Raw genomic sequence first — 13,700 nt, forward strand, 5'->3', positions numbered from 1 at the left:
TTACGATATTTCAAATTTCTTTCTATTTTATAATTTTTGCATTCATGTTTACAATGATACGTGAGAAACGATAGCTATTGGTTATATAAAAATAGAACATATATATTCTTGCGAGTATACGAAGAACATATTGAACTTATCCCTTAAAAACCATGTGCCGGAACTAAAAGCGGAAACGAAAGTATTGGCAGGCTGATCTCGAATTAGGATCACCGACGGTTGTGTCACGTATCGTTTGTCACGAGAAAAAAAAATAGAATTCAACGTACAAGCCATCACGAAAATACAAGCGGATGGATTACAAAAACATCGACAAGATCGTTTTCCATTCCATTAAAGAACAACATTTTATGATGCAGCAGAGATTGTTATTTTTCCATCCGCAGTGCCTATATCTTCTTATATTATTGTGAACGCACTATTCTTCATGAACATTGTTTATGATAAATATTAAAAAAGTATTTTAAATGTAATATTTTCTTCTTTTTTTTGAGCGAGCATTAACATCGAATTGTAAAAAAGATATAATATAATTCTCACTCTGCTCAAATCTAATGCTAAACGATGCGATCCTACGATATAGAAGTACATTTTCATGTGAAGGTAGCATGAGTAAAAATTACGAGTCTTACGTGTTGCTCGAGAGAACTCGCGAGGAAAAGGAAAGAAAGAGCGAAAGAGAGATCAAAGTCACTGATTATAAATAGATCGCGGAGCGGAGAAAGACCGACGGGAGAGTCGGTTTCTATTCTAAACCAACTGTAGGTTGGTCACCTCGCTGCCACCCACCGGCCCTGACCGTCAAAGAAAATGCATTCGTTGTCGCGCGCTGTGTTTTCGCAAAGGAGATAGAAATTGCGTTTCTATGGGAAGACATAAAAAGAACGGTATACACTTGTTTACGATTTTCATAACCCCGGCCATACGCAATAATGAAGATAAGACAGCCACGTGAAGGACATCCGGTGATTCTGGGTCATCTGAGATAAATCACCCCGTTTGAATTAAATGTGACTATCTGTCGTTTTGTGGTCTTCAAAAAATAAACATATGTTTACGTAACAAATACTTAGTTAACATTACATTCAAACGAATATTTACTAAAATTTAGTATAGTATACTACTTCAGGGTACGTTATAAAAGTTTATGTCATCAGTTCAGTTTAGCAAAATTGATAGAACGCATCCCAATGTAATTGACGTTTCCATGATTAAAAAAAAAGTCCCTACGATAAAAGTTCCAGAGATAGTACTATTCTATTCTAATACGAATTCTATCTCTATACCATTCTATTCTAATGTTCCGCAGCAATGCCCTGAAATAAAGCGACGAATATGTGCATGGAGAAAGAGCGACGCAGAGCATGGATAACGTCGCGAGCATGGATAAATCTTGGCACGAGTCCGCGTAAATGTCCGCGCGACGATGCGGCGTCTGGACGCTCAATGGCGGATTTCGCGCTTGAATCATCCCTGTCCCGAGTATACGCCTGCCTCGACGATGATGCATCGTTCGTTGCAAAACGTATCTCTCTCTCGAGAGAGCAACGACTGTGCGTATGCAAACAAGCGTGCGCTCTAAACGCCTCCGAATAATGGACCGAATGCATAAGACGCGTTAAATAAAAAGTAAAATTGACCTTTGCGCGTTGAATCGCTTTTCTGCCGATTCCTTGTGTCATATAGGCTTCTTAATATAAATTTGATATTATTTATCACCGTTTCAACTCCGTAATCCGTTCCTCGTAATTGCTTTTTTATCATCAGATCTCATCTTACGCATTTGAGTGTCCAAGAATTATGATCATTTTTTGTTTGCGATATTGTTTTACGAATTATGTGTTATCTAATTAACCAGGTCTTTTTTTGGGGGAGAAAAATTATAATAATCTGTTACATTTCTTTAAAAAACACTCTTGATTTATTTTCTAGTTAAGTTCCACGCGCCGAAATTTAAAGGATGTGCGCTTGACTTTGATGGCCGGAAATTACATTTATACTCGTCAGCTTCGTCTTTTTTCAAAATATTTCATCTCTGGTTATCGTAAGGACGGGAACTCCTCAAAGAAAGTTTGTTTCCTTTTAACATTTCAGTATACGCCATCTCATGTTGCTCGACCTTTGAGACTTGCCATAAGTTTCGCCAAGATACACCCTTAATTAGCTTTCTAGGAACTTCGCAGCATCACGTCACAGACACATTCAATGGCGCAGTATAATTTTTATGTCTGGTACATTCGAAAGTTATTAATATGCGAAAGGAGGTACCTCAGAAATAATATACTCGTTTGTAGTTTTGAGAAAGTTGATAAGAATTACTTTCCCAGATCCTACAGAGCAAGCAAAAGTTTATTGATATTACGTTGTAATAGAAACTTAAATATGATACGCGCGTTGGATATCATTCTCAAAGATTTACGATTGAATATTTCATTGGTAGCTCGGAACTACCGCGCACATGGATGATAGATTATTATTAAGTATTATTTCTGCAATAAATGATTCCTGAGTCGGTCAATCTTTTTGTAGACTTTGCAACGCTAGCGGTGGTAGTTCAAGATGGGACCCGAATTCATTATCCAGGATAGCGAGAAACGACTCCCCGCGACGGACCCCCGACGAATCGTCCATGAGGTTTCTCGAAAGTCGGCTCGCACAGAGCACGGACCTTGAAAGCCTCGTGAATAAAACCATGGCGATGTAACCGGTGAAGCTACCGCTGAGTCATTTGAAGCGGCAGAAAGGACCTGCAAAGCGGCATTTAACGAAAACGCGCGGGTGGCCGTTTTACCGCGGAATCTAACAACCTTCCTGCTGAGGTGAGGGCGGTATTCTGATGATGAGAAAGCGATTGACCGGAAACATCTTCTGTGTCACCGGCCATTGATGACCGCCGCCTATAAATGTGTTTTCTTATATCCGTTCCTTTATAAAGGTAGAATCAAGATTTTATATAATATACAGCGTAAGTAAAATGTCTTACAATATTAGTCTTCGAATACTGCGACAGTAATTCAAGCAAAAGTATTATACTTTTACCGCAATATTTAGAGACGTTAACTGAAGTAAGTAAATAAAAAAATTGATATATTGTATTGGGAAAATTCTGTTGTGTTTTTTTCTGTTGTGTTTATTCTGTTGTAATTTGTTCTAGTCGTAAATCATATCACGTTTATATTGTCGAAGAGTGAAGTTGATGTATAACGTGATATATTTGGAGATAGATTGCTAGAGTTTCAAAATATCACGTCTTTTTATTACTATGGCCCGCAGTGTTTCGGGCGGGAACGTAAAATCGAGTGTTACGTAAAGCGATGCATCGACTTTATATACCTCGTCGTCGTTGAGTCGAGTGCATGGGTGGTAGACGTTTTTACTGCCACCGTGAAGGGCGAGGCCCCCCAAGGGTTCCACGAGGGCGAAGGGTCCGGAAAAGTGCGATGTACCATCGCGTAAACGACCAGAAGGGATTTTCAAACTCGATTTTCTGATCATTCTCCGAGATTGACACCAAAAAAAGCGTAAAGGAAACTTATGGAGAAAGTACTTTATGCTTCTACTTAAAAGTTTACAAATTGTCATATCATATGCGTTTACGACAATTAACAAGTATAAGTTTCAAACGATGATAAAAAATTGAAATTACGCAATAGAGAGATACAGTAATAATACGACAGAAATATATGCGCGATATATATATCTGTATTCTCGTCAAAGCTTAAATTACGCTTGAAAGTGCGAAACAAAAATCCATCAGTGTCAACACAAAGTTACTGTATATCTTCCATTACTGCGTCTGTAGAATGCAAATTGCACTATGTAACAATAACATCGGGAATAAGAATAATAATATCGCGAAACTTTTTTTATAAGACGCGTAATATCTGTAACTATCTTCCCTGAATAAAATGCATTGAATATTCAAAGAGGTGTCCATATTCGCTACTGCAACGTGACCGAGCTACCGATAAGGTCTATTATTACTCTGCGGTATAAAAACCCATTTAATAACTCCTTGTCTCCTCTTGCATCTATTTCAGGATCTTCCCTTCCTTCCCTTCTTTTAAATAAGACTTTTTTTAAACAAAAAGAGTTGAAAGAAATAATACTCGATAAAATGGAGTGAAAATATATAAGTTTTCATGTGCGTGTTTATCATATAACTGGTGATTTTCCTATTTTCTGAAGTAATCGATAAATATGAATAAATCAAAAAGTATTTTTCATGCCCAAATGTATGACATACACACACACACACACACACACAAAACTGCAAATTGGTTTCTACAGAAACACTTAGGTATATTTTGAAAGGAACAGACTGGGAGACACTGCTCGACACAATCCAGACGAGCCACTCTATTCATTTTTATTCTGATCGCACGCGCATCACGGAGGCGACAAAAGCGCACCTCGAAGAGGAAACAGCGACAGACTGTCTGGACAAGCGGAAGTGACCGCTGGCTAATGCGACACGATCCTCTATCCGTTTAAACCGAGACCTTACAATACAATAGTAGCTTCCATTTCCATCAATCTTAACTCAGTTTCTTAAAACAGTACAGTCGGTGTAAAAAAACCTGAAAATAAATGTTCTACGTGTGTGAACGAATTTATCTTTATGTACAGGTATTGCAACGTAATTTGTGCGAAGAACGATATTCATTAAAAAAAAATAATGATAATTACGGAAAAAACTGGAGACATGTAGAATTTATTTCAATTTTGAAAATCAAAGTATATTTTAATTATAAGGAAAGTTTATAGGCAACGATAAAATATAAGTACTAGCGACTTGAGTATTTCAGTTGAATATATAATGCATGGGTGCTAATTTAGTACACTCCGTTATTTCAACTTGGCTCTTCTCTTTCACTTACTTCGTACGGAATAAAACCACGTGGCGCATTTCCCGCGAAGGACATACTAATATTGTCGCATGCCTAGTCGATGCTTATGGCTGCCGTAAAACCCGATATACCTCCTCTCACATGTTGCACGCTCACTCCACACGACGGGGACAAGACTCCAATATTCATCGTCTCGTTTTCGAGGACTACTAGACGAGAAGCTGGCTCGCACACCCACGGCCCTTTGATATTTTTACGCGGTTAGGCGTGGCCCTCCGTCCCCCTTCGATCCCCTCGACATCCCCGTCGTGACCCTCTTATATGAAGGTCTATACGGGAACGAGTAGAGACGCCGTTTGTTATAACTTATTGTGCCGATGCGCGTGGCTCGTCCCTCCGTGTTTATGTTGCCGTCTCGCCCACACTCTGCCCTCTCCGCATTTTTCACCCAGTACATTCCGCCCCGTGTTGTTGTAACAAGGGTTGATGGCCCGAGCAGCCCCGCGCCTCTCCCTCTTCACCGCTCGAATTTCGATGTCCAGTTTTTATTTTCAGAACCGATGGTTTAAACGGTCTTGATGCCGTATTGTCTTATTTATTTTTTTTTAGGACCGCCATTCTCGAGAAGGCAATCTTTAGTGAGTCGCTTTATCGGAACATAAAAATTTGATTATTCAACATTATTAGAAGTAAACAGTTTTTGAAAGATTTCTTTCTCATGTAATATTTATTAAAAAATAATAACTGATAAAATTGACTTGATTAAAAAAATTTCTTATCTAATATCGCTAACTTTTTTGCTAAATTTATCTTCAATTTTTTAAAATTCCCTTTCCAAACAAATAAAATATATTGAAAAGACATAATAATTAAAAAATTCTTCTTTAATTAAATTAAAAATGTCTTTAGATTTTTATTAGATTCGTCATCTTTAAACAGATTTCAAAGTATAATCAATAGAGGAACACGAAAACGTCTCGATAATGACTGCATTCCGCAGAGAAAGCAGCTTTGCAAACTGTTATAAAATTCTTTACAATACGATTGATTCTTGCCTTTTATTCCTTACGAATCTAAATGTATAAATCAATCATATTGCAGAATTTTACAGCGGTTGCAAAGCTGCTTTGTCCGCTGGACGTTGCCAGTGTCTGATAATATCGATCGCTTCTTTTCACAAGCCGCGTCAAGCGGCCATGTTTCTCCTAAATTTCCAATTAATCTCGGGCCACAGGGGACACACGTCGACGATAAACTCGCATTATCTACCCCCGACAGAGACGCGAATTTATTCCGCCCGACGCGGTCACTTTAACGTCGTAGCCGCATGCAGTCACCGAGGGAAGGTTACAGACTAATCGCACTATTCTGCGTGCGCAGAGGAGTTGCGTACTTCCAGAATTTATGCATGGGCACGCACCAATGTCACCGTCGCGCATACTGTCCCGACAAATTTCCGGAAACATGTTGTCTCTTATTTTTATTCTAGGGCTTTCTTCCTACATAACTAATAATCACGCTGCTTCAAAAATGAAGAGTGCAATACAAGATGAAATTTTATTTTTAAGTCATATTTTTCACGTCAATTTATATTAAAAATTAATTTTCTAGTACAAATAATGCGGAACTCTGCTTAAAAATCATTGTAGAGTATAAAATTCTGCTGAAACTAACAAGAAATATTGTTGGAATTGTGTATATAATAAATATCGACGCAACACTTTTCCAAGTGATGTCTCTTACATTTAAAGTTGATTAAAATTGATAAATGTTAGAATTTTGTTTTCAAATTACATATATTGGTGCAACTCGAACAGTACTAATGAGAACTGTACATCTTATAAGTTAGAGAAACAAAGTGAGCAGAATCAATACAAATTAATATTTTTATTTGTTGCTCGTTTGTTACTAAAAAGTTATCAAGGGATAAAATTTGTCATTATTTTTTAAGAAAACCGATAGAGTCACACATTTTTTTTCTTTAGCAACTTTTTAGCAACGAATGAACAATAAATAAATTAGTTAAGACAATTAATTAGAATTAATTCTGCTCTGAGTTTGTTCCGGTAACTCATAAGACGCGAGTTAATATGTAAAATGCAAGAGTGGAGCAACGCGCTCTTCGCGTGTCAATGTTCTCAATCTAATAATAGCGGATTATTTTCGGAAAACGTTGAATAATTATTCGCTCTTGAAGGACTCCGGACTAAGCGAGCCGTTTGTAAACCGACACCATCTCGTTTCGAGTTCTCTATGCGCGAGCCTAACAGAATGACTCGTGACATGGTCGAAGAGCACTTCAGGCTCTCCTTCGCCATGGGTCTCTAAACCCGCCTAATCCGAATATAAGATATTGTATTTTACGACATGACCCAACGGACAATGCACGCTTTGGACCGCCGTCGTTGTGAGGAACGACTTAGGTCTATGGAGAAAACTTTGAGATGGAAGTCGCTCGTTTAAAGTCTGGCTCCACACTAATAGCGTCATCGGTTCTCCTTACAATTCCTTCGCGCTCGAACGCGCCACAAACGAGATGCAAATCGGTCGAGCCGAACGTTAAAATCGCGAGAGCGAAGGGTGTGCCCAGATAACATAATCGCGCATGCTCAATTATAATAAATCGAAATATTCGCGCGCGATCACTTCTTTCTTTTATCTTACGATATACAGAATCGTGTATCGAATCGTGAACGTCAATTTCGCGCAATTATAGAAGTGATGTAGGAGGTTCTCCGCATCTCTTTTCTCATATCACATAAAGATTTTGTTGAAGTATTCAAAATCTAACTTATACATAGATACAGATCTAAAAATAATTTTGTTGGATCATCAAAAAAATTTTATATGTACATACACATAGAACGCTGATTGTTAAAATATCAATTTTTATACCATTGCTCATCATACTTGAGATTCTTACATAATTATTTTGATGGTTTAACAAAATTCTTTTCACACAGATCTATAGATAAATTTTTAGATACTTCAACAAAAACGATTCTTTCCATATCAATTTCAAATATCTTTGGGAAAAAAAAGGCCAAAGCGCAACTAGTCCTCGAGTTGCAAGATCGGCAATGCGAAAAGTTTTGCGAATTTATCTCGAAGGAAAAATAAAATAATAAAATTTTCTAGATACAGACGTGTGCAATAAAATCTTTGTCGAGAAAAGATTTTCTAGATCAGAAACGATTCTGCGAATATATGTAACATCTTATATGATCGATTAAAATATTGGCGAGTGCTAAATGAATTAAAATTAGAACTTTGCACAGAAGAGAGTTCTTGAGGTTAATAAGCAAAAACTGTCGACCGCTGTCAACACTATTCCGAGACAGCTGCAGAACTTTCGGATAGAACCTAGTTCGACCAATGGAGTTTAGAGCGAAGACAACCGATAGCGAATTAAATGCAAGCCACGAAGGCAATTTGCCGTGGCAGCTGCTCGACATCTGCCGAATGCATTCTGCTTGTAACCTTCGCGATCTAAGCGCGCAAATAGTTCTAGTTGAGTCAAAGCTGAGTGAGTTCGGTGGGTTTTGCTCGCCAAAGGATTTCATGAGAATTCGCTCCCCATGGCGATGATCTTATCCAGCTATAAATAGACGGAGATAAGGAAACAATCAAGACGAACTAGTTAGATTAAATCTCTAGTGGCAAAAATATCATTTCAATAGAGTTACTGTTATGTATTTTTAAAAGTGAATTTTAATTAAACAGTGAGATTCAAATAAATTGCATATCTATGTCCATTATAGTGCGTAATTTACAAAGTCACTCGTTTATATCAAAGACTTATAGAACAAAGAGAGGTAGATCCAACCGAGTGATAATCTATAGATCTGTACATTCTCTTCCAGCTTACGGAGCTTGTGAATGTAGTAATCTATTGATCTACGAACAAGTCCATAGCAATTTATGGACCAACAACTTTTTAAATCAAGCGATCTAAAAATTTATATATCCGTACATGTATAGCTATCTATGAATCAAAGCATCTTCAAATTTATCGCTACATGTATAGATCCATGAACAAGTCGACCTAATAATCTATGGATATGTCATCTATTAACTTGGATGTATAACCTTCTATTATATGCAAATGTATAAGCAAGACCAATTTGATAGGCAAGCAATTAGGTAATCAATATTAAAGAGACTTGATATTCTTATCTGGAATTGATATTCTTCTTAAATTTACTATTTAACATTCATGGGCTTTTTCGGGGGGAGGGAGATTCATCAATTTTGTTATCGCATAAACAGCAATTTTTGTATATTAATGAATTGTTTTTTTAAATATTTTTGGTCTTAGAATACCTCATTTTTGAATAGGAAAAATATTAGATTTTGTAAATATAAATTTTATTTTTTCCTAAGAAAAAAACATAAACAAATACTTCAGATGAACTTCTTTTTTCAAGATCGGTAATTAATTACGTTAGTGAGCATAACAACACGGTTGACAATTATCATGAAATCGATCGTGCCTACGAGCACGTTAATATCGAAAGCACGATAAAAGATCAATCGTTATGTAAGATACCATCAACGCAAGCAATGAATATTCCGATGAAGGGGAACCTTTTTTAATTAGCAGTAAGCACGGATATCTTCGCGCGTATCGACGATCGTAACACGTCTGTAATGACGCCAGACGATTTCGAGCTCGATGTCGGTCAGCAATAATTACTTTTTTATCTTTTTTTTTTTTAATTAAGGAATATAAATCAGAAATGAGCTTCAGCTTTCGCACACCATCTACTTCGAGTATACATACACGATCTTGTTCTTATCCCTGTGTGTATTCTTGTATTATTCTCATTATTCTTATATAAATTAAGTTGCATCTTACTGCCACTTTTCCTCAAATGTTTATTGCGTTGTCGCTCATATACGTGGGCGCGCATGATGTGTAAGCACATGTAAGTGCCTGCGGTGTGTTGAGCTCGGATTGGGTCTGCTAAACTGAAATGACTGTGCGAATCAGTCATCCCTGTGGGAAGGCAATAATTATGCCGTAAAGACAGCGCCGAGGGACCCTCAGTTTCGTGCCAATGAAACCGTCTCACCATCGAAAATAAAAACGCCCATCAGCGATATGTAGGGCGAGGACGATAAAATAAATGCAGCCGAAGGGTGCTAAGGGTCCTTCGCAGCGAGATAACATATTGAGCAGTAACGACAACCTTCAACGACTAGGAAAAATATATTTCATAAAATAGGGGAGAAAGGCGATGTAATTCCACGATATTTCGAACGTATCAGCAATCAACTAGAAAATATGGGCTTTAAACACTAACAGGAATTCGAAGCAAATCAAAATATTATAGTAGCATCAGCGTTTCATTTAATCTCGAAGCTTGCAACCAAAAGTAAATGTATTTTGGTTCATCCTGTAATTCACCCAGGCTCTCAATCTTTCCGGGTTCGGCCGGGCATTGAGGATAGCGATAGCTTATCGTTCAATCTGCCCGAATCGATTAGTCAGGCTTGCGCTTGCGACAGCAGGAAGTAAGAGAGCGTGGGAAGCGAAAGCGAGCGGGCACTGAAAACGCAAGCTGGCGTGTGGGAGCTTCGTGACTCGATGCGAAAAGCTCAGCTCGCGGCAGCTTCACGTGACCAAGCATGGTTGGTCAGAACGGTTGACCATGACCTCACAAACCTTTCTATCTCCCGTCCGCCACATCGTCCGCTTTCTGCCTCTTCCTCCTCCCTTTTTACTCTTTGATTTTTCACCACTTCCACAGTGATAAAATGCAACTTTTAACTTTGTTCAAATTTCCAGGATATATACGAAGATCCCAAAAAATGAAAATAATTCATTACTCTTGTTTTAGATAATTTTTGATAATTAAAAAATGATATAGAATTTCATTTTTCTAATATTCTTCGTGTCACAAACATGTTGAATAGAGTATTACCCAAGTGCCTACTCTGTTAGTCAATTACATAAATATTCTTTCAGAAACAGATATGCAGATCCAGTGAATCTGAACAATAGATGAACTGCGATATGTTAAATGTCAAAGTGCCTACTCTCTAAATCTGAATCACTGATATCAGTGCCAAGTGTACCACTGGTAATCAGTGAATTAAATGTGAGATTCTCAACCTAATCTTTATGTGATCTAAACCTTGTTTTGTGCTTAAATTCAATGAATATGATATTGGAAGATTGAAATTAACGTGCAAACGTCAGTATTTTAATTATGCTCAAACATTCTTCCTTTTTTAGTCGAATTTCACTGATTATCAATGCCAAGTGTGCCATTGGATAATTAATGACTATTCACTGATTCAGATTTAGAGAGTCACTTGTGCGACGCCCATAGGACGCGAATCACCTTAGCACTGCGGAAAAACGCATCATGCGGAATGACGAATGATCCGCGAATCCGTCGAGTGTCTCACGCTACTCGTTTCGGTCGATTAATCCGGCTTGAGTGCAGTGCGACGTCGATATTTCCGTGCGAAAAAGCACTTCTTTGTCGAACGCGAGCACAACGGATTGAATGAACGGGCAGGAGGATCCTGTAATCCTCTCATTGTCTTTTCGTCATCTTCTTCATCTTTGTTCCTCGCAACGGTGTCATCCGAAATTGAGCGATTATTTTGTAGAAGATGTTCGAATCATTGAGTGCAAAAAAATGTACGAAACTCATTCTACAAATGACTAAATTAATCACCACGATAATATTTACAAAATGAGATTATTACAATTGTTGTAAAATGCAAAGAAAACCTTCGAGCGCGCTTCATCGTGCGATTCATTGTCAGTCGTTTAAGTCGCGAAATGTCATATTTATAACGATTTAACTTAAACAGAGACGCAGTTTTTCTCGATTGAAACAGATGTTTATTATTCCGGCCCTGGACTCGCGTCGGCGATACAGGAGGATACGAAAGAGGATCTCAACGCGAGAGGAATCACACAAAAGAGCAGAGGGCTACAGAGAGATACTGCTCGTCCGTCGACACACCCATTAGAGACACATGTGGCTTTTCTGAACAACGAGGCCCTCCGTAATGTTCTCCGGGATAAGAAGAGACAGCTCAAGAAGGATTAACGTTCCCAAAAACGCATGGCATAGTCATGCGTAGTCAGTGCGATCAATATTCTTGCGGTTCGTTTAACAGTAATTCTTCGAAACAAAATATTCATTTAAAAAATTGGATATACGTTTTATACTAATTATTCAATTCCTTAACATTTGTAATTATCAATTAAACGTGTATATTTTATGATAATTGATGTATTTTTTTTAACATATTATTTTGTGCATGAATGGAAATCAATTGTAACAATTGATTGTTTTGTAATAATATTTGCATGAGGGAGATAGAATATATGCGAGATTTCAAGTAGAATCGTTATCTCCTCGCGCTTCTTCTGCTGATAAACGCAGAAACACACAGAACGGCGTGCAACGCTAATGTATTCCGATGATACGCGCATTTTCATAACTCGCGTTTTCATTTACGCTGGCGCGGCGTCTCGCGTTACGCTCTTATTCCGCGTTGGGGTTACAAAGAGAAAGATGATACCCCCGACGAGCGGGGTTATCTTGGCGATTGTACCGCACAATAGAAAGAGCACGGGCGCGAAGTGGCGCCCGTTAAATGAATGACAATACCGGAAAGAGAGATACCGGCAGCGTTTAGCGTAAATTCTGTTAGACCGTTTACGACGCAGAGAATAATTTCTCCACGTATGTATGTAGAATCAATAATTTCGCGCGTCATAATGTAAAGAATAAGGATTTAATTACTCTCCTAAAACTCAGGAAGCTCGTCTATAATTATCGTGTGACAGTTTCCGAATTGAACCCTAATTAAAATAATCCTATAATTAAGATGATCCTATAGTTGCCGAAGATGATCCTATAATTGCCGAATTGATTCCTTATAATTATATAAACGGGCTTTTAATCAAATCCAATGTCTGCTGTAGGGTTTTAATTGACACGGCACAAACGGGAGATAATCATGAGGGAGAGGTTTTGCGATTCGTTTCCGATAACATGACACTTTTAATTGACCGCGATCGTTCGAAGAAACTTCGCGGAAGCCTTTGTAACGGTGTGGTCTTGTATTGAGTCTGGTTGGGCATCAGTTCCTTGGACCCTAGAGCAGTCTTCGCTTAGTGATAAATGGCATTCCGGAGCGAAGAGACCTAATCAGCTCAGGTAAAGGTTTCTCTGCTCTATATATACAAACTCCTAAAAGCGACAACGGTATCTTCGATTGAATTTACGACTCGTCGTCGTAAATCAGCCATCTAATACACGAATCGTCTCCACATGTAAGATTGAATCTTATTTCTTTGTTACGTCAACCGCTATTACAATTTTCCTCAATTATCTTTGATTGATTGTACCGTTCTACATCATATAGTTTGATGATATTACGAATTGTGATTCGAATTAGAATTGTAGACATTCACGTTCTGTATATTGAAAACTGCCGTATAATATTGATTATAAAGTGAAATGTGAGAATTAAGAGCAAACGCAGTTAACTATAGCGTATATCTATTAACATATATTATTACATAAAAGTAATTATTTTATACATAATTTCTTAGTTAATACACACAAATTCCGGCTTATATTTAAGCCATCCTCAGCGCATACAACGATAAATTGAAGTCATGGATTCTTGAGTTAATTGTACAATTTGAATATTGAGAAAGAATTCCTTAAATAAACCAACCATATATTTTTTGAAAAACAGAGAAAAAGAAATTAATATAATTGTATATTTTAAAAAACATAATTAAAACAATGAAAAATATTTAATGTAGACACTACTAATTTTGTTCGAGTCTGTGGTAATGTAAATCTC

The 13,700-nt window shown here is 37.6% G+C and overlaps 1 protein-coding gene and 1 long non-coding RNA gene across 7 annotated transcripts in view; one reads left to right on the plus strand and one right to left on the minus strand.

Annotated features, from left to right (window-relative positions):
* Window positions 1-9,940, plus strand: part of LOC147907624 (uncharacterized) — a 155,326-nt gene extending 145,386 nt beyond the window's left edge. Inside the window, exon 3 of the long non-coding RNA XR_015547205.1 lies at window positions 2,530-9,940. This is a non-coding gene — a long non-coding RNA (uncharacterized LOC147907624). The remainder of the gene's footprint in view (window positions 1-2,529) is intronic.
* Window positions 1-13,700, minus strand: part of LOC105146134 (uncharacterized) — a 131,988-nt gene that overhangs the window by 41,571 nt on the left and 76,717 nt on the right. The gene's annotated exons all lie outside the window — the stretch shown is intronic.

The sequence above is a fragment of the Acromyrmex echinatior genome, chromosome 13 (genome assembly GCF_024713525.1).
Source record: "Acromyrmex echinatior isolate Ae372 chromosome 13, ASM2471352v2, whole genome shotgun sequence".
NCBI classification, from domain to species: domain Eukaryota; kingdom Metazoa; phylum Arthropoda; class Insecta; order Hymenoptera; family Formicidae; genus Acromyrmex; species Acromyrmex echinatior.